The sequence below is a fragment of the Sebastes fasciatus genome, chromosome 4 (assembly GCF_043250625.1).
Source record: "Sebastes fasciatus isolate fSebFas1 chromosome 4, fSebFas1.pri, whole genome shotgun sequence".
In the NCBI taxonomy this organism is placed as follows: domain Eukaryota; kingdom Metazoa; phylum Chordata; class Actinopteri; order Perciformes; family Sebastidae; genus Sebastes; species Sebastes fasciatus.
Window position 1 is genome coordinate 8,714,307 of NC_133798.1, and position 22,588 is coordinate 8,736,894.

Genomic DNA, 22,588 nt, shown 5'->3' on the forward strand with positions numbered 1-22,588 from the left:
AGACGGAGCCTGCATTGCCATTGCTCCGTCGCGTGTTGCGTCACTGATCTTCGCTACATAAATAAAAATGAGGGATGAATAAATAATATAACCGCAGATTTTGACACCCCCCACACTCAACATGTCTGCCACCACCCTCTCTTCAAGCAGGCGGTAATTTATTGTCTCTCACTGCCATAGTGGAGTCAATCAATAGCCAATTAAGACAGGCATAGAAGGTCTCCGGTGGCCACCAGTGCATGTGGTGCTGTTTGGCCGGGGAAATAAATATGTAAATGCTTCACTGGCGGAATAGCATTAGTCAGTATCTTTCAGCGAGCACAACAGGAGGGATATCAATAACACTCCCCACACACACATACACACGCCAACGCCTCCCTGTACAGTGCAGCAAGGCCAGTAGTGGTCAGAGAGGCCCGAAAGAGCCGTTACCCCGAGGCTAAAGGGTTGTGAGACGTACTTGTGAGTGTCCTTGCTTGTCAATATAACTGACTGATATGCCGGTTGAAGGGCAGACACACATACAGGAACATAATGCAATAATTCATGGATGTAAAGCAACATACACACTGCTAAACAGCCCTGTTTCCAAATGCTCTGTTGTTGTTTTTTGCCTAATTGCACATTTAATCACACAAACCTCACAGGTCTCAGGGTTCCTCTCTTTCTCTCTCAGTGTTTTTTGCTGCACAGAAATTCTCTTAAAACCTTCCTGGTGAGAAAAGGGACAAGCAGGATACAGCTGGTTCCAGAGATGTAGATATAGATTCTCTGCCAATCCGAAAAAGAGATGTGAAAAAAAAACACGCTGGAGACGTCAAAGCCAAAGCAGTCAGACAACTGGAAATACAATAGTTTCCTTGCACACAACATTGCAAACATGGAGGACGTTGAGGCTGTCATCTGTTTTGCATTATCATGTGTTGCTGTGTAAATAATATATACGCTTTTGATATGCAAACAGAGGCGGGGAGAGCCCATTCAATTAAATACAAATGATCATAAAAATAATTGCTTCTTAATCCTTTATTCACAATAGAAATCTTAGTTGAAGCTTAGAATAATATGGATTTGGCAGTACCACATTCCTATATTTTAGCAATTTAGTAGACAAATTTAATTAAATATGTTTGATCTGCTACAAAAGGGTATGTGTAATCTGCTGCCAATGCTTAATTAGAGCAGGAAATCAATAACAAGATGGCACGATTAACCGTACATTGATCCTTCAAGGAGAAATTCACTTTATGAAAAAGGATTTACTGAAATTAAGGCTACTTAAAACCATTAAAGTGTCGCTGGTGGAACTCAGATGCATTGAGCAGTTGGGACAGTGGAGGAATATAACTGTGTGCATTTACTCAAGTACACTTCACTCCCCTGCATGTATCTGGCAGCTATAGTTACTAGTTAGTTTGTTATGTACAAATATTGCAAACCCAAAGAGTTCACTCTGCATTATCATGAGATATTTTGTATATTTAATATTTGTTCCTCGTTAATTTAAGTACAATTCTGAATGCAGGACATTTTTAACAGTGTATTTTTATATTGTGCTATTTTTTTTTTTAAGAAAGCACTGATCCTTGTAATCAGTGGTACTTGTAACCCAGGTGGTACCAGGGAGTACACGGGAAGAGTGTCTCTACTGTAGCAGCTCACCTAATTTGAACAAATAAATATTATGATTTACACCTGAACACCATGTGTTGCAATTGAGGGTGCGTGAAAATTAATTAGCAAGTAATCAGAGGAGTTTAAATTAAGCCCCCAGGAAGAGCTCCGGGCTATGAAGCAAATCTTTGCAGTGGCCAAACTGTGGAATTACAACTTCCAGGTCAGTCAGGTGATGCCATTGGGCTCAAAAAGTATTTTCCTCATAGACTTACATTGGGAAAGACACGTCTGTAAATCAGCAGATTTTTTTTAGGAAAATCAACTTCCCAGTATGAACACTTGAATAGATCTTATTTAAATCATTATGTCCTAAAAGTTGTAAAATGCACTAATAGCTGAATCCAGAGACATTTTCCTTTCTCTGTTCATGTGAATGAGACCCAGACCAATGCTGGAGCGAGGGTCATGTCTAGAAGGTAATACGTAAATTGAAAAAACTTGCAAAAAGTCTCTCAAGGCTCGCTGCCCGACGGCCTATCCTAACCTTAACCATTCAAGGTCAATACCTAACCATAACCATCTAGCGAGAGTTTCACAAATTGTTGGTTAACTTCTAGACACGACCTGGGCTGAGGGCTGGGAGGCGGGCTTAGAAGAAGCGCTTTTGTTCTTGCTCTATGGGCCCATAGATGCGGAAGATTGCCTGAAGAGCCAGGTAATTTAACATTCGGCAGTCGAGCCATTTTGGCTTCATGCACCACTGAGCAACTCACATAGGAATGAATGGGAGCCCGCCTCCAACGCTAAATACGGTTCTTTTTATACATTCATGGTACCTTTTAGTGCATGTGAGTGTGCCCTACTGGCTACCTCACAGCTGCTGCTCTGCACTGCTCTCATACAGCGGTTACAGCTGATAACGCCGTCCCGACCGTCGTGGAAGCGTAGCACCCACCCTCCTGTTTCCTCTCAGGTTAACACTGTTAGCTCTGTCAGCAGTGTTACTGTTGTTTTCACTGTTAGTGCTGTTAGCACCGTTAGCTGCGAACCGCCGGCTCAGCCGTCAGCATGTTGAGAGCCGTGCGGAGGCAATAGAAATGCTCCCAATCTTACATTTAGCACCTTTACCACAAACAGTTGAAATAAGTAGCTTAAAGTAATGAATGAATGGTTGAAATAGTCAGTTAAAAGTAGGGCTGTCAATCGATTAAAATATTTAATTGTGATTAATCGCATGATTGTCCATAGTTAATCGCAATTAATCGAAAATGAATCACATATTTGTTTGTTTTTTATTTATTATTGAAAATCAATCAACAACAGCATCTTTTGAGAAAAGCTTGTACGACATGGTTGTTACCAATGGAGTCCTTAGGTTTTGTAGTTTCATTTGATGCCAGTATCTTCACTCTAGCTTAAGAACTGAGCCCGCTATAACCTAAAAATCGCAAGTTGCGTTAATGCGTTAATGAAATAAGTGGCATTAAAATGAATTTGACAGCCCCTGTTAAAACTAATGGATAAATGGTTGAAATGTCTAGCATCTGCCACTAGTAATACAAATGCAGACTTGACCGAACCAACCAAAACATGTAACATAAACATGTACAAATATTTAATATACCTAGTTAATAGTATTAAATAATATCAGGTTTAAAGTCACTTCAACGTATCACATTTGGAACATGACAGGTAGAGTCAAAGAAGGAGTAATCGACTTTTACTGTTAGGGCTGTGGAAATAAAATACCTGTTGGGAACCACTTAAGTAAAGAATCGGAGTACTTCTTCCACAACTACGACCTGGACGAACTGGTCAACGACAGTCAGGAGGATCTAACAGATCTAACAAAAAGTTCCTGTTACTTATGAAGAAAAGGTAGGCCTACCTAGTTGGGACTAAATTTAGTTTTATGAACTACATACCATCTGGTAATGGAAACTCCTATAGAAACAGTGAAACGTGGTTTGATGGTGCAACACAACACAGCACACAGAGACGCATTATACTGCAAATTAGCCATCTGTCTCTCACACAAACATATAGTGATCAAACAGCTTGCTGACTGTAAAGCCTAAGCCGGAAGATTTCTAAGTACTGTAACAGAGATGCACTATGGGAGTGAGAGCGTGATGTGCAACACACAAAACCTTGACCCCTTCAATCCAAACCCGCTGTGAATAATCTCCCGCCGTGGAACTTTACACCTCGATACGGGGCCTCTTGAACACTCATCCCCTTGCATGAATAGCATTGCCGCCTCGCTCGCTCTCGGCCCATCTCTGTGTCTCTCTCTCTCGCTCTACATTCCTCCTTCTACGAGCTCTGCCACCACAGGCGCCGTCGAAGAGCCTGACAGTTCAGCCCCGCTTTGATCTCAAGGCACAGGTTATCTGTTGCCTGGCTAATTTTAGTTAGCCCTTTTAAGCTTCTCTTCTCTTTGAAGAGCAGGTACTGTGCAGCAGGGAGTTCTGGGTGGCTATCAGTGTGGCCCTTATACTTTCAGGGAGAGGGATTCACCCTTGTATCTATGAGGGTCTACTGTAATCTGGACAAGATGATCCACCTCGCTACATCTGTATCTTTATCGACTCTGCGCTCAGAGCAATCCCAGGTGCAACAGTGTGGGCTAAAATTAAAGAAGAGTTTGAATGTGTTCTAAAGTGCTTTTTCCCATCCAAGGGGGGCTTGTTGTATAAACAGTGTGATACGCATGAGGTGTTCGAGGAGGAGTGCTATCGAAGTCTCTTGGGTAATTAGAGCCTCGCAGTTTCATTTTGCTGCGATGTTTAACAGATTGTCATAGCATATGGAGGAGGGGTGTGTCAGGTGAAAGCAGAAATCTTACCTTTCCTAGGAGGGCGAGAAGTAGGAGGAGAGACTGTCTGCACCTCAAGCTGGCGAGGTCAAAAGTCTGCGAAAACAAACAGCGAGTCAGTCAAACCTTGTGTTTGAAATATTCTTATGTTCCATTTCTTTTTATTTATTTCCAGCTCTATTTATGAAAACAAGCTGGTATTCCCTTACCTCCAGTACAACCAATGAAATGTGTCCTAGAAAAAAAAATCGTATTCAAACAATAAAAAAGGAATATAATAACTTAGACTTGTATCTGAACAGCCTGGAGTTGTTATTAAAATTTGAAGAGCGTCCACAGTGCAACCTCGGGCAGACTGTGTTTACAGCAGGTTACGCAGCAGCACACTTAAGTTGTCTCAATGTGATTTTACAGAACGGTCGGCCTGCTGGTCTGAGCCTCGCTCAAGACAATAAAACCCTTAGACTGTGACCTTGTGTGCTCCAGCAGAAAGCCAAGTCACAACGGGAGCACGCGGGGCAACACGGTTAACATACGGTACACAGCGGTGCACACATGCAATTCGCTTTCTATATTTTTCAATGCTGTCTTTGACAAGCGCACTGCTTAGATCAAAAACACACAGGCGTAGAAAAAAACAAAAACACATGGGGCACACAGAGCTGCACACACAGCTGAGGAAAGCTACACAGAATATCAAAGCGCTGCTGTTGCTCTCCGGCGTGAATGATGGTTCTCTAGGAGCACCTTCAGATGAGAGGGGCCACGAGGTGTCTGCAGGCTGATTTAGCGCCTCAATCTCGTACAAGAGGGGTCACTTTTCTCCCCACAGGATGACTTACGAGGGCACAGTCGCTGCTTTCATTTCCATTTTATTGTGAGGAATGGTGGCTAAAGTTCCCCACTATCTGTCGCAGGAGCTGTTGCATAAGCTCGCCCGAAGGACAATGGCGGCTGCCGGAGCCAAAGGGGCTATTTCTGTATGGCAATGTCATGTTCTCTACAAGGATATCGGTGGTACTTCAATATGTCTTCAGTTCCCCAGCACAATCTATTGAAGGTTTATCTTTCAGAGAGAAGAGAAGGAGCTGAAATGTTCATACGAACGCAGGACAGGATGTTGGGGCTTGGGGACATTGCAATGTCAATGTCCATTCAAGCACAATGTCTGAGGCTTCTGAGCTTGATTGATACGGAGCACACGCTGTATCCTACTAGTCAGGTGTGAACGTTACTATGCCAGTCAGAACTGTCTTAAGCTGGGCATACACTGTACGATTTTAGAAATGTTGTTGTGTAATTCCTTCTCCTACTGTACGAGTAGATCGTTTGCGATGTAAAGCCAAAGCTCACGATTTATGTGCTCACACTGTACGGTCCAATCATCAGCCACGACCTGAGTGCTCACACTGTACGTGTAAAATAGAAAAAAAAAAAACGGCCCGTCGGCCCTTGAGGGCTGTTTTGGCTGTTGATAGTTGTCAATAAAGATTTGATCGAAAGCTCCTGCCTTGCTCATCTGCTGCCTCGATCCTGTCTGCTGATACGTCTAAAAAAAGAGGCGGCGGCGTAACGTTATATGGACTCGCTGTGGCGAGGAAGACGTGGACAGTATGGCTTGTCCATTTTGGGATTGGAGGTAAGCTTTACTAGCTATATCTATTGTAGCCTACATTGTTATCTTGATAGCAACACTCGGATTACTGTAAAAAGAGGAGAAAAAAGGCACTGACATTGGGGAATCGACAGCCGGTTGGGAGGAGTTAATCAGTCCTCGGCAAACGACGCTCGAAAAAGCTGAAATTCGGTCCGACCCAAAAATGAGTCGTGCGGCTCAAAATTCGGGCCAGAAACCTGAAATCGTACAGTGTGTGCCCTGCTTTACTCTTTGATTTTTTTTACCCTATCTTTTCAGAACCTCTTTTCATTACAAACACATTTACTGTACAAAGGCGACAACAAGACTGAATGAACTGGCTTCAGGGTTTTCAATTTCTATCAAAAGATACAACATCAAAAGACCTGAGGTCAGGTGGAGAGTGAAAGGCACTGTGTGGCTGGGTGGGCAGGCACAACGGGAGAGAAGGAACAGAAAGGAGGTAAGTAGTGAGAGGAGAATGAGCATACTGATTGTGTGTGCGAGTGTGACAGGAGGTGAGGACTGATAGATAACAAGGAAACAGAGCGATAACAAGAGGAAGAGGGGAAAAAACACGGGCTGATCAATAGAGCGAGGACGCGCCAAACGCCGCACGGAACAAAAACCAAAGAGTGACACAGCAGGCGAAAAAACAAGACAGTTTGTTCCTCCCATTAGCGGGCACGATTAATTAGTGCTCCATTGGTGCACTGTGTAACAAGACAAATATAATTAGGTTACATCATTACTCCTCATCATTACGAGCTCGCCTCCTTCCTGTTCCCCGGGGGACTGCGGACAGCCAACTGGACAGCCAACTCTAAACAGTGGCCATGGAAAAAAAAAAAAAAAGATGGCTGTCAGCATTCATTTAGCACAACGCTGGAACAACATTTCCGCAGTAAGTCACGCTCCGGAGATGGATGTTGGTTTCTGGTCATCAGGCATCATACAGCAGGGTTAGTAATGTTCCTATAGCTATAAACAGACTGTAATTTGGCTTGAGATGTGATCACTCACTCCCTGTGAGCTATATTTACCATCTGTGGCCCTTTACCCTGTTTGCGCGTGCATGTAGAGCATGTGTGTTCAGATGTGAGCCTCCACGAGATCCTGCAGCAAACATGATGATGGCTAGTTATCTTGAGCGACATACATGGCATTCTGTTTTACACCATGGACAAGGAGAGACTTTTCACAGCTTTGGGCCGCGTTTGCATGGTCGCATTCAAACACAATTCCTCAAGATCCGACGAGAGAAAGAAGGATGACCTTGGCATTCCGACACACACGGTCCTCTGTTCCCGAAGCTGAGACGAATCAAGAATGTAAAGGAACCGCGTTTCACACTCAGAGGAACACTTTAGGCTCTCAAGGTGTCATTTGTTTTCTACAGACTGGATGTTACAATATGTGGCCTTGCGATGAGGGCTGTGGAAACAAATAACCTTGTTTTAATAAGAAAGCGAAGGGGGAGAGGCGTTGAAAAGCCGCTGCTGTGCTGTGTGTGGTGATGGGGTATCATTTGTCTCATGGGAGAGAGCGGAGCCCTGCAGCTGCGGCGTGTACAGAGCTCACACAGCTGTGAATGAGGCGGCGTCGGCCAGCGCTGGCACACATCGGCAAGTCAGCTGAGAACGCCTGGCTTTGCCTCTTACTGAGGAAGTGCTCAGGAAATGCAGCGCTGCCGGCCGGACAAGCCTGGAGGTAAAACTTATTGTGTGCGTTGGCTCTGGATAATGATAACGTTCAAGATGAAATGTTAGTATGAAAGGTATCTATTAAAAGATTTTATACAGTCATAAAAAAAAATTGGCTGACAATAGCACTGCAGGCTATGTTGCCGGATTAGATTCATTTCACTCATTCTTTAGGCAGGGATGTCTGGAGTCCAGTTGCGAAGCATTTACTGAATTAGTGTGAAGCAGGCTGTTTTGGCTTTTTGTTGTGAGCTTTACTGTGCCTCCATGAATCACGTCATCCGAGGTTTAACACCCTGTAAGGATTATGAACAACATGCCGCAAAAAGCATGCCATCCATTCCACGCTCAGTCTGCTTTTCTGGCACATGTGCATAAATTGGGACACTACAATGCTGAATCTCTGTTCCATGTGCAGTTTGGGTAGGTGACAGCGAAACTGAAATGACAGAATGTTGAACAAAGCACATCTGGGTAAAATGAAGGTGTCGCTCCTCACCGAGCTGACAGGCTATTGATTATTCTTCGGCTGAGCCTCGAGGTTCAACACGTTCTCACTCCCAACTTGTTAAATACCGACTCACCGAGGCACCCTTTAGTGTCTGTAGGAGGCGCACCGGGCTTTCACCAATGTAAACCCATTCGCATCATTATTAGATGGTCAGAGCAACTGATGTAGTATAAAGAGCGAGGAAGCCCACATACTGAAGGGCAGGTGGGAGTTGAGGATGGATGGATCAAACAAACACAGAGCTTTCACCCAGGAGACCGCTGTTCGTGTCCTCTGTGAAACCAAGTCAACGTTGACTTATATGACCTTAGTTTTGTTACATAACTTATGTCCTTCACTAACGCCAGTTACGTAACGAAACAAATACATATTTTAACCCAAACTACGATCATTTCTAAAGCCTAACAATGTAGTTTTGTTGCGTAAGTAAACCTAAAAACTAAGTAAACTCACTTTGGAAGTTTATTTTGAAAAGAGTCTGTAGGCATGTAACAAGCAGGCCCCCAGGAAGAGCGCCGACTTTGAAGCAAATTTCACATATTGTCCAAACAGTGGAAATACAACTTCCCCAAAAATACTTTTTCCCATTGACTTACATTGGGAAAGAGACGTCTGTAAATCAGCGGATATTTTTTTAGATAGATCAACTTCCCGGTACGAACACTTGAATAGCCCTTATTTAAATCATTAGGTCCTTAAAGTTGTAAAATGGACTAACAGCGAGTGGAAACTGACACGCCGTCCCTGACACGTCTAAAACTGACCACTGGCCACTAACAAAGCATCGGTATTATTTGACGAGTTGGAAGTGAGAATGTGTCGTAGAGGTTCTAACAATAGCTTCACAGCCCTGCATGTCTGTATGTGTGTGTGTGAAGGTAGGTGTAAGAACTCTACTGCAGTTATACCATACTGCTGACTCTGCTGTGTTAACGCAGCCTTAAGGGTTATCCAGAACACCAGCATCTGTAAATGACTCTGCATACCTTCCCCCTCCGTCTCCTTCATTCCATCTCTCTCCCTCCCCTTCTCTCTTTTCCACCATGGGACGTTTGCACCCAACAGCTGTCCTTCCATATCTGTCTGCTCGGATCAATCTCTTTCCACCATCTTTCCCTCCCTGCATCCTCTCCTTTGCCCGTGACAAGGTTTCTCAGGCCAAAGCTTCCCCTACAGTAAATGCTGTCCCGGCTTAATCCTGCATCCTACAGCGCCAAAGGGGGGAGAAAACTTCACTTTCCAAATCCACGACAGCTGCACTGGTGAGATCGGTCCCTCGTCTCTTTGCATTGTCGTCGTGCCTCGGTCTCGCCCCGTTTCGCTTCCTCACGCCATCGCTCACAGTGGGATGGGGCACGGAGGGCATGACGCCTCCGCCCAGGAATGCTGGAAAGGAGCCAAAACAGATCCCCTTCCATGGAGTGTACAAGCAGCATGGATGCTTGAGCGAACACGCACGCCCACGCAACCCACACACACACACACACACTAACTGTTCTTCTGGCACCATGGGGATGTGAAAATGAAAAACGGAAAACAGTGGGATCTTGGGGAGCAGCAGACAGCTTAACTTTGGCTATACTTTTATACTATACTCTACTGTACTTCCAGCCCTGTATGGAAACCACACGACTTCCATCCGGAATCTGCATGACTAAGGCGCAGGTACTTATCAGAGTGAACTGCTGTGTAATTTAAGACAGTGGGCGGCTCGGCCAAGCTCTGATTGCAGGCTGATGTGTGTGGGGAAGTCAAGTTGGGAGGGGGGGCTACTGTAGGCTGTGGCAGATAGCCAAACTGTGTGGCATTGCTGAGTGATGAGATACATGCCTGGAGGCTCCTGCAGACGCTGAATCATAAGAGCTGAGACAGAATTCAATGGACAGCTCTAACCATGCAATTACTTCCCAACATGGAGAGTGAAAAAAAGCTGTCAGCATAGCTACAGTACAGGGCACATCTTCAATTGCAAGGAGAACAGAGAGGAAATCGAGTTTGGCTGTGATTGTAATAATGGACTTGTTTGCTGGTGCATTTTCAAAATGTCCATTCTCTGTTTCCACATATGGACGAAACAATCGTCAGCTTCCAACTGTTCATTATTTCACTTTGAGGCACAATTGTATTAGTTCTTCTTTAATTGCCAATTTAGATGACAAAAACTGCCTCTACACTTTCATTCCTTGTGCATTGCGATCACTGCAAAGGGACGCGTAACGCAGTTGCTGTTAGAAAGGGTTCAGGGGTCGGCTGTGGGCCAAGGTTCATGCTGTGCTGGTGAGGAAGAGTTATGACAGCTCTGCTCCATCTCATCAGCCCGACTGTCGACTCGCACAACATCATTTATCTGTGAAAGCAGCGCAGTTGAACACACAACGTCATGGGTGGGCAAATCATTGCTACGGACACGCTACTTTACCACTCGCACTCAAGAGGCGACCGTTAGAATAGGCCACAAATTGAGCTGACATGAAGTATGGGGCCACCGCCAAACGTTCATAATATAGCTGGTCAGAGTAATATTAATAAGGCTGGTGTTTTTCTGGATGTGAGGTGTGTGTGTGTGTGTGGCATTGCAGAATTGAGCTCCTTCAAACAGCCAAGAACTGGAGATGGACGGCGGCAGGTTAAAATGAAAATGAGCCAATTAAAAACTGCTCGTCTAACAAGACACCCACAAAGAAAGCACAAGACATAAACAAGGACAGGGAATAAAACTTAATTGAACAGACATTTTTATGGTTAACTGGCCTGCCAAATTGGCTAAAGTTACAGTCCTCCTTGTAAGGAAACAGTAACTTTTTGTTTATAAGCTTTGTATAACGCTTGCCCTTCAAAACTGTCTTCAGGTTTAGGTTTCCAACAGGATATGTAGTGCCCGTGGAACAGATGGCTGTCTCATTGGGAAACATGTGGCACGGAGCGCACACCATTAGAGGAAGAGGGAGATACTGTATGAAGAGCCCCCAGGCAGGCTTGTTGTGTTTATCGATGATTAGCCTCTCATTGGGCAAAGAAAGGAAAACTAATCTCTGAACATTAAAACTGGCCTGTAAACCCTGCAGCGAGGTTCTGCTTTGTCATCAAAACGGCAAAAAGCTGCTTTAGTGCTAAATGCCCATTCAATTCTCCTTTTTTTGACACTTAGGGTGTGCAATCCAATTCAATCTCCCTGCAACAATACTGCCTTCTGAAGCTTACAGGTGTAATTGTGTTGAGACCTTGTCAGAGATGATGTTGATCTTGTGGTTTGCTGTTTTGTTATGCGTCTCCACCTTTGAGGGAGGAGTAAAATATTAGGTACACCTTACAGTAAGGATGTCACAATACCAGAAATATAGTAGTCAATACCAATTTGATACCACGGTAAAAAAAAAAGAGTAAAACAATAAATAATAAATTCATTTTATCGTGTCAAATCATGACAGAAGTTTTCTCAAGACACTTTTCATATAAAGCATGTCTAGACCGTACTCGACATACTAGACCAAACAATAAATCCCCCATGAGCATGCATTCTTATGCGACAATGGCAAGAAAAAACTCCCCTTTAAAGGTACTGTTTGTAACTTTTTACATGTATAAATCACCCGGGTCGGTGTCCCATGCGCGCTCGCATATGCGCGCTCGCGTGTGGCTACGCTGTTCAGACAAGACTCCAACACAAACTACACGGAAGCACCAAAACCGCAAAGTTATATCTAGTGAAGCCCATCTTGCAAAACAGTGTTGGTCGCGGTCGTAGTTCGCGGGGTAGACTGTAGCTTTGGTCTCCAGGGCCGGAGTCTCTGCTCCTCTGCTCCTCTGCCTGCCTGCTTGCCTTCACTCAGCTCGCCCCACGCTCACGTGCATGTGCGCACACTACACACTACAGAAGAGTTAGTTTAGCTCTAGTTTAGTGGACATTTGTGCAGAAATAACTGCTGCAGCTCAGGTAGAAAGTACAATATGTACTTCAACATACAATCCTTTATTACCGCTTGCATAATGTTTTTTGTTTGGAAGTTCAACAGGTCATAAATCACTCTCTAATATCTATTTTACATTACTGTCTACATCTCTTTCAAACAACTCTCTCGCCAAAAACTACATTTTACAAGATTACATTTGAACACATAATCATCATAACGTTAGAATTTACCTTCGCCTAATACTCATTTTTTTTTTACTGAATAGAACCTGAATGTATCATAATCATATCATTACCAGCTCAACCTCCTACATATCTCAGGGTCAGCGCCTTGTGCCGTAAACTCAGAAAACTGTGATAGGTGTGTTTACAATAAAGATATCTTGTAGGATAAATATTTTTTTGTTTTTCATGCAGTTTTCCTCCTTTTTCCTAATTCTCCATGGTCTCAGTGTCTGAGATGAGTTTGTGTGTGGGAGGTAAATAAACAGAAGCACTCAGAGGACGGTTGCAGAATGCAAAATAAATGCAAAATAAAAATCACAATGAAGCACCAAAAACATACCCAGTTATGACAAGTTAAATCAAACAAATAATCATATCAAAATAAATACTGTATACTGTTTAATGAGATGATGTCCAAATACGTAAATCCCATTCTCTGGAGTCATTTGTAAGGAACCCATGCATGCTGAACATGGCAGATATACATGCCAGATGCTCATTCCCCATGCATCCTGATTCATCAATTAAGTCCAACACCTATGTATTATCATGGCAGACCTGTGCTTTCACAAGAGGGGCGGGGGGGGGATGCAAGCCTGCAGACTGCCAATGACGAACTGTAACCATTCATCCATGTTAGCGTGGCCACAGCTGCAGAATCCAAACCCTCTGTTTTTTACCGCCATCTCAGTGCCAGGTTTTCAGTGTCAAATTATCCTACGCAATGTTAACTGGCACCGCTGATATTTTGCTTTTATTTGCACATTTTAAATGCCAACTGTGAAGCACCAAAAACATCCAGTTCTACGGTATCAAAGACTCATCATTCACTCCCCAGCCTCTCGTGCCATCCAGCAATTGCATCACTGGCTGTTAGTTCCGTGTTCCCCTGCAGCTAAGGCTTTTGAAATTTAAAGAAGAAAAAGGCCAAGAAGATTTGTATGCAGGTCCTATTGATCCTCACACCCAACTGCATATAGAGATTGAGGGCTGCAGATCTCCTGAACGCTGGACATATCCCAAGGTATTCAACCTTCCCCGGAGGCCCTGCTTCAACAAATAATCTCTCTCTCTCTCTCAGTTTTCCACTTTGCACACCCCCCATACCACTATCCCCCGTGGCCCAGGCCAACCGTGACTTTAATGCACAAGAGAAGGTTTAGAGTCTCAGGGGAGCCATGAGAGCAGATTATCACCTCAGCTAGTAGATAAACAGCGGCCATCATGTACAATCATCACCAGGGGTTTGGATTGGATCCAGGTCTGATGTCCCTGGTGTGTGTGTGTGTGTGTGTGTGTGTGTGTGTGTGTGAGTGCCTACGTGCCTAGGTTGCCCCACGTGGATAAGGTTTGCCAGTATGCACCGCGGAAGCCATGCCAAGTTGGCCCAGCCGGCGCTAGCTGTTGATCCTCTGTCCTCGTTCTAGAGGAATTTCCTTCCTGATCCAGCGTGCAATCAGAGGCATCTGCAGTGTCCACTTTGCCAGAATTCTTCCGTCTCCCCCAAACGCACACAGGCTTGATACGGCATCTGTTGGGACACACGCATGCCAGGGAGAGGTGCAGCTGTGCACCCGTCAACCCAGACACACATTTTTGGAAACGCTCACAGGAGATCACTGCGCACAGGGGATTGGGAAGTGAGCAAGTGTTCCAATGCTACTGGGGTGAGCTGTCACCACCCATGACCTAACAAAATCCACCTCATCATTGACTAAGGCATATCATCACCAGTTGGCAAAGTTCACAGTCATCTCTTCTGCTCAGGACTTCAAACGCCTCCGCAAGAATCTGAGATATTTGAGGAATGATTGATTAAATATGCCTCAGATAGGTCGTATTACACTTTTGAATGAGCCTATTCACGTACTGATTATCAAATGCATAACTGTTCTAACGTGAAACCAAAAGACAAGAAAAAGCATCTTGTTCTTCCTCTGCTGAACATGTGAAGCCTAAACCCCTGTGCCCTACTTCCCCTGACAGAGTGACAGCGTAAGTGGAAAATAGATGAACAGATTCTGGACTCACGACGAGAGAAACACGTCACTCTGACACAAGATGTGCTATTAGTGGCTCATATTCTTTATGCTAATTTCCAGAGAGTCAGTCTGCTCTAAGTAATGCCATACTGGATTTATAGCTGATAAAATCTCTATTATTCCATTTCTATCCCCGAGTTTTAAATGGTAATAGACAAGCTGGTGGTACAGTTTCAGAGAATTAAAGCGGGGGCCGAATGAACAGGGAGGAGGGGAGTATGATAAGTGCGGACAGGGAACAGTGAGCAGCAGATGAAATATGTGCTTGGAAAACATAATTAGCAAAAAAATGGCTGTCATACACAGCCCTCTGCAGTGCAGAGAACAGAACCCCACTCCTGACTGTCAAACACAGATATAGCAGACTAAAGTAATCCAACAATTTTTCATCCTAATGCTTTATACTGTACATCTTGAGAGGGGATTATGTTCACAGAGTAGCTATGGAAAGACCTTTCACAGAGTTTTGTAGCAGCCCTACAGGGCACGGACAAAGTGTTTTGTCGGAGAAGACAAACTCACAATGATCAGATAGTTTTATTCCGCAGTGTAGTTCTGTCACTGTGCAGATCAAATCCTTGTGGATCCAAATAAACTCCAGAGCTGCCATTATTTAACTCCGTCCTGCAATAGCTGTTTTGGGCCCATTTCCACCTGATTTCAAACCTCTATTTAATGCTTAATAGATAGATAGATAAAAAAAACACACTCTTTTTGTTTTGCAGTGACCCTATTCTAATATGAATTCTAAAACAATTTAAATTTTACATTTCATGGTTTACAGACTTCTTATCCACAAGTGTACCAAATTTAAGGTTGATGTGTAACGATGCTCAAGTTTTACAGGGCAATTAGTACACTGTACCAAGGTTTCCTTCTGTGTGCCTTCATGTTGTCAGATTTAGTTTTCTGTCTGCATCTTCTCCCCTCCTCAGACAGATTATTGTAAATATGTTCTGCAATAAAAAGTATTTACCATTAATTTGAATACATACAATGTCTGGTTTCTCTCTTCTACTAAAATAAACAGGTTGAAATCTTGTCCATTCACAATCAGGCTTCTAGCATTCCACTGAAGAATTAGAATTCTTAGTAATATCAACCGACACATGCTAATTCTTGACTTGATATCCACATCTCCATCATCATAATCCAAGTGTGCACTGCAGCTTTAACAATAATCTGCATCCTATCACTTGTCTCACTATGGGATGTGCCTCCCTGTGTTTTCCTCAGAAGCGTTAATATCAATATGCCAATCGTGACGATGCCGATGCATCTACTGCGCTACTATGCAGCACCATTGCAGCACTATTCAAGCCCCTCTTCTTGCTTTGGAGCATATCCCAACCTGTTGCATACACTGGCTATCTTAACTGTTCATAGACCGGAGCTATTTTAACTAACCACGCCGTCGCCAGGCACCAGCTGTCTTAGATACTCTTCGACTCTCCGGTCTTCACCATAGACTAGAGTGTTTATCCGCCTAGCCATTTCAGATACGATTTTTTAGAGATCAGCACACCAGCTTATACACTGTTCCTCTCAGTTACAACCCCAGCTAATGAACATGGAAACTATCCTCCTGAGACGGAGATTCCAGGGCTCGACTCTGCGTTTGCGGAAATAAGACTAATGCAGACACGTGCTGACGCCAGCTGGGACTCTCAGCTGGACCTCACTGCAGCAGCTCCATCTATGGAAGACGTACTGGAACTGGATTATGAGGATGACAACAAGGACACCTCGGAGCTCCTCATATCCGAGGAAGACAAGGTTGAGGATGACATTTTCATCCCTTCTGCTCAAGCTGCCAAGCCTGGTGCTGTGGCTGCCACCCGGGGCGAGGGCAAGAGCATGCCAGCCTCCCATGCTCCCCGTAAGGCCATGTGGGCTGTGTGCAAACGTGTACCCAGGCTACATATTCCCAGGCCTGAAGTAGTAACGGAGATCACCAGATCACGTCATTAAGGGAAGAAATTGCCCAAGACAGCAAAACAGCTACTCCCAGTTTTCCCAGAGCTGTTGGAGGAGGTTTCGGTGTCATGGAAGGACCACCCGTTCAGCAGTAAAAGCCCAAAACAGGGGGCTTGCACCCTGGATTTCGAGGGCATGGAGAAACTTGGCATACTTGACATACATTTTGGACACGGCAATTATTCCCAACAGTATAAAATATCTTAGTGGCCAAATTCCCAGCCCACCCCAGTTGCTCCACCCAGGGAGGATGCAAGTCCGAGCTGGCCCAGAAAAGCGCCCAACATCGACAGCAGCTCTACCGGCACAACCGGCCCAAGTTACCAGTCATCGGGCTAGGAGGAAGAAGAGGGCAGCCCGACAACCCTCCTATCCGGTAAAGGAGCTGGATGTTCCCCGTTCACCAGCCCTACCTGTTCTGTTTCGGAGTGTGTTGCAGGGGGTTTCCCGGACTCCCAACTCCCCGTTGCTGCGTGTGGTGCAGGAGTGGCGCTACCATGTCCCAGCCAAGAGGAAAAGAGACTTTGTTACTGAAACAGCAGGTTCCGTCTCCCCTCTAAGTCACACATCCACATTTTTCTTCTTAATAAAGCCTGTTGCATCCAGACCTAAGGTCAAGGGCGCATGTTGAAAAGAATGTACAAAAAAATAATAACAGGAAGAGGGGAACAGAATTCGCCCTATCCTGAACCTACAGGCTCGAAACAAATACCTCAGAAAATTCAAATTCAGGATGCTCACTCACACATCCCTGCTACGTTTGGTGCGCCTGGAAGATTGGTTCACATCTGATGGCCTGAAAGACGCATATTTCTACATTACAATTTATCTTCACACAGGAAATATCTGAGTTTTCCTTTTCGGGGTGTCTGTTACGAATACAGAATGCTTCTTTTCGGTCTGTCCCTGAGCCCGACAAGTGTTTGTGCGGTGTACCGAGTCAGCATTAGCCCTGTTAAGACAGGAGGGCATTCATCTGGCAACAAATTTAGGAGACTGGCTCCTTCTGGCACGGTTGAAGTAGAAGGCTATGACGCAAACGAATATCCTGATAAAACACCTGGTTGACCTCAGTTTTAAAATAAATGCCGAAAAGGGTGTTTTCTAAGAGTATAAGAGCTTTCAGCCTTCAGAGCTTGCGTCGCACATTTCCAGCTACACAAATCTGTTCCTTTTAGATTATCTCTAATACTGGGGGCTCATGGTGTCAGCCATGGTGGTCCAACTCGGCCGCTTCTACATGAGGAATTTCCAGCACTGGGTGGCCTCCCTCAGACTGGACCCCTGTGCGTCATGGCGCACAGAGGGTGGCGGTCAATGTGGAATATGTTATGGCGTTGCGCCGCTGGCTACATCAAGCTTTCCTGGTATAGGGGGTGCCCATGGTGGCGTCTTAACCCAGAAGGTAATCACTACAGATGTGAGTTGGGGCAGATTATACAAGGACTGGTCTGTGAGGGGGGTCTCTGGAGTGGAAGTCTCCAGCGGTCCCACGTAAATTATTTCTCATTTCTCATCCTGAAACGCTTTCGGGCCACACTAAAGCGGTAGCTTATATCACCGTCGAGGGATTTGTGTTCCTGTCAGTTACACATGCTGGCACGCAAACAGATATTGTGGAGCAGCAAGCGTCTCACACGGCCCAGGAGTTGTGAACCTGGGGGCGGATCTGCTGTCCAGGGGCACGCCGCTATACAGATATTGGATTCTGAATCCAGCTATTGTGAGGCCAGTGTGGATGCACTACGGCCGAGCACCGGTGGATCTGTTCACGTCACGATAAAACTCCACTGTTTTTGTCAATGCACGGCCTACCTAGACATGTTGGTCTCCTGTCCTTCTGTACGCCTTTCTTCCCTTGGCTCTGATATCACCCACTCTGTTCAGAGTGAGGGAGCACCATCACACACTGATCCTAATAGCTCTGCACTGGCCAGCAATGCACTGGTTGGTGAAGATATATCAGCTCCTGTGCAGACAGCCATGGCAACTCCAACTCAATATTTCACCCACATCCACAACGCCTGGCACTACGGGCCTGGCCTGTGAGTGGTTTAATTTAAATACAGTGGGGCTTCCTCAGAATGTAATTAATACTATTCACAGCGCTAGAGCGTCCTCCACCAGGTCCCTTTATGACTGTAAATGGAGGGTGTTTGAGGAGTGGTGTCACAAGGAAGGACATGACGCTTTTCAATGTCCAGTTGGTGGGATTTTGTCATTCCTGCCGGACTCGATTGAAAAACACAGATAAGGTGTACCTGGCTGATATTGCTGCTTGTCATGTGGGGTTTAAAGGTAAAACAGCTAGCAGCGAGCGTGTGGTATTGATTGCTACCTGTGGAGTGCTGGTGGTTGCTTGTTTGGCAATACAAGAGTCCCTATATCCCTTAGTGAGAGATAGACATTGAAACGAATGCTATGAATGAGAACTTTAGGTTAATTGCGTAACCCTGATCCTCAGAGTAGCATGAGTGAGATGTCTCACCAGAGACCCCTTCTTGCTGGGGCGAAGCGAGAAGAAGTGTGTATTTTGAATGGTGCTAAGTAGCAGCGCAAGCTACTTAAGTGCAGGTGGATTTCCCTGATGCAGACGTCACGATCACCAGCCAATCAGGATAGGCATAATGAGATAAATGCTTCTGAGGAATACGCAGGGAGGGCCATCTCATACATAGCGAGACATCTCACTCATGCTACACTGAGAACCGAGGTTACGCAAATAACCTAAAGTTTTAGATTTAATCTCAGATGTCACCCCTGCGATAAAGGTCACCAACTAAACTATTCCACACCCTCAAGTAAGTTCTCCAGTTCCTTCATATTAACACTAAGAGGTACTCTGGGAATTACACCCGTGCAACCGCCGGATCTCTGCTCCCCGGCTCCTACTACTTTGGCTACTTAGACTTTTCCGACATTAATCATTTTCTTTGCCTTCTCCATCTGCACTTCTGTATTACACCCTATTAGCGAGTTTCCATCTCCCAAAAGTCTCCCATATTTCACCTCTCAAACTTGCCCTTCAATGATTTTTGTTAGCTTTAGCGGATCGACTTTCTCACCCCTTCTCCCTTGAATCTTACCACCACATTAAGCAATAATGCCTTCAGGTCCCTCTCTGCCCTTTACTCTCCAATCAGATGGACAACTCTGGGCTTCAAATGAGGGTAGGGTTGCACGTTAATTCCATATTTTAAGTGGGATTTAGTCAGCAGAAAAACATTATTTATCCACAAACAAAAATCTATTCCTGTTATCTCTTTATGAGTAAACGGAAATATTAGCATAATATTACATACAATAATATAGTAACATTTTATTGGCATATATTCAGGGGGAACTTGGTGCACTCGCTTGTAATGAAAATAGAAACAACACTAGCAATTAAACTTCTAATCTCACATACTTTTTTGAGACCTGCATTGTATGATATAGTCCTTAAATTGAATGTAAACAATTTATAGACGCCAGCGTACACACACCAGAGGGCAATGCAAGAAAGCGGTTAACAAACTTCACAATCTCCCCACTGACAGCAGGTGTTGACAGGCAGAAGAGATACACAGCATGTTTTTTTCCCATCATGGATATCCTTATGTGCATTTGTTTGTGTGGGCATGTGCAGACGCGGAGAAATGCCAAGGTGTGACAATGTGTGACAATGTGTGGCCGTGCCGGCCCCCCATGTTTGTGAACGTTTGTGTGTATGTGAACATCTTGGCAATGCTCTCAAGCACCCCTGCAGGTGTTTAGATCTCCACAAATCCCCACTGGTCCTTCCCAGCTGAGGCAGGGGCACGAGGTTCGCCCTCGCCTTCCCTTTCCCTCTCCCCTTTCATTCTCCAGACCATGCTAGGCAGGAAAGAAAACGCTGCCAACCCCAGGTGTCAGGCATCCGCTCGGCACTGTGTCAGCAGGCACGGGAGAATGTGAGAGGAAAGATGAAGTGCATGCAGACAAGAGTGAAGGATTTAAGAGAGAGAATTTAAGAGAGAGAGAGAAAAGTGTGAAAATTAAGGTAAAAACAGCACAAACCAAGGGAAAGTGAGGTGAGAAATGGGCTCAGAGAGAGAGAGAGAGATTTAAGAAAGAGAGGAAATTGAAGGAAGGTGGCAGTGAAGCAAAGGAAAAAAAGAGAAGAGTGTATTAGTCTATAAAGGGGAAAGGTTTATGCGACCTTTGACTTGCAGTGGGCTGCACTATAGACCACAGCCATCTCCAGAGGGTTTTAACTGGTGTGGTCAGACATATCAAGTCTGCCCTCTCAAAACAAACAAAGACACAGTCACATCCGCTGAACCCTCCACAGGGATGACCATGGGTCTGGAAGTCCTCCCCTACAAATGGAGGACTAAACTTCATATAAATTCACAGTGCACCAGCAGGCTACACTAAATAAGAGAATCTGGAGTCAGCTACAAATGCCGGAAAGAGTTGTTCCCATGTGTCCATGTGTCTGTGTGTTTGTGCGTATCAAAGGGGCAAATTCTGTGTGATACATTGCAGATGCACATGAAACATCAGATTTCTGCCATTTGTTTAGTCTCCCTCAAGACTCTCAGAGAGATCCCGGCTTTATGTAGGATTGCAGTTGATAAGGGCTGAAATGAGATATAGCTTGAGGAAGTTCGTCTTGGCAGGGACATTAATACTGGAGCTCACTGCTGGATGGATACATGTGCGGTCAGACGGCCCGCTTCAAAATTGGAGATTGAAAAAAAAGATATATATATATATATACGCTGTGATTCATTGAACAAGATGGAGGGGAAGGCGATGCAAGATGATAAGAGGGGAATTCACTGCAGTAAGCTTGCTAGATAACAGCAAATTGGAGAGTCCTGCATGTACAAGGTCAGGTGATTGAGAGCTATATCATTGGATGATGAGTGTTGAGCAAGGCAGCCGAAGAGAAAGAGAGATCTATCCATTTCTGCAGCCGCCTTGTGTGACTAAGGGGAATCGAGTTCTCAGGCACGTCCACTCATATTCGCAGCGCCCTGTCCTTCGCTCTGCTCTCGCCTTTTTACTATCCATTTGCAACAGGAATAACAGGATGAGACAATGTGCAGAGAGACGACACATTTCAAGCCCTCTGTCTTAACACCCCCCCATCTCTGTGGTTCTAATTCATCAGCGCCTTGACAGACACAGTGAGGAACAGAGATGTCTGTATCATCTCCTCTTATGGCTAAATCATGTTGCGGATGGGACAGGTCGTCCCCGGCGGCTTTGATCACCCCCCTCGAGGATTGACAGAGTGACTGATGGGCCCCAGTCGGTCCTGCTGCCTATTCATCTCCCTGCAAGAGGGAGACGCGGGAGAGACGGAGATAAAGCAGGTCAAAAAAACAGAGAGGGGATTGCAGTGATGCAATGATAAATCCAAAGCGAGACTGTAAGCACTTTTTAGTTTTTCGCATGTGGGAGTGTGGAAAGACGGAGGTGGCTTGCAGCAGAGGATTTTTAATGACACGCTTCATGGCTCCGATTTTAATGTGCCCCGCTAATTATGATATTGCCATGTTAGCCTTTTCCAAGCCATTCCATGTAATGAGAGAGAGAGAGAGAGAGAGAGAGAGAGAGAGAGAGAGAGAGAGAGATACTGTAGAGAGACAGAGGAGAGACGTGGGTATGGCACACTATGTGTGAGTGCCATTCCAGTCTGTCACTCAGTGAGGGGTAGTGACGAATTAGGCGCCTTGCTGTCTCACTGGCACCTGGCCACTGTTTGTCCTTTAGGTGTCCTGGTGACCAAAATGTCCCTCTGAGCTCCACATGAGGCTTCTTGAGGGGGGATCTAGACGTCTTTGTGTTGCGCCAGCACTGTACAGTATCATATCTGTGGCTGTGGTGGCTATTTGTTCTCCAGATGTGCATGTTTGTGTACATGTGTCAAGTCAATTTTATTTATATAGTCCAATATAACAAATCATAAATTTGCGTCAAGGGGCTTTGTAACCTATACACCCTCTCTATCCTCACATCACCAGGTGTGTGTGTGTGTGTGTGGATGGGACTGTTTTTCTCATTGGGAAAGATTCAATCTTGAGCCAAGTGTCACCTTCATCATTCTGTCTTGTATCATGCAAATTCTCTAGGGTGATAGTAAAAGAAAGCCTCGGGCAAAAAATACCTGTTGGAGC

General features: G+C 44.9%; 1 protein-coding gene across 4 annotated transcripts in view; it reads right to left on the reverse strand.

Moving 5' to 3' along the window:
* The window catches only part of tspan9a (tetraspanin 9a), a 207,662-nt gene that overhangs the window by 142,651 nt on the left and 42,423 nt on the right, over positions 1-22,588 (reverse strand). For 3 of the 4 annotated variants that reach the window (XM_074631814.1, XM_074631812.1, XM_074631813.1), the window contains one exon: positions 4,466-4,531. The exons of the other annotated variant lie outside the window; for it this stretch is intronic. The gene's annotated coding sequence lies outside the window, so the exon portion shown is untranslated. The remainder of the gene's footprint in view (positions 1-4,465; positions 4,532-22,588) is intronic. 4 annotated transcript variants of the gene reach the window in all.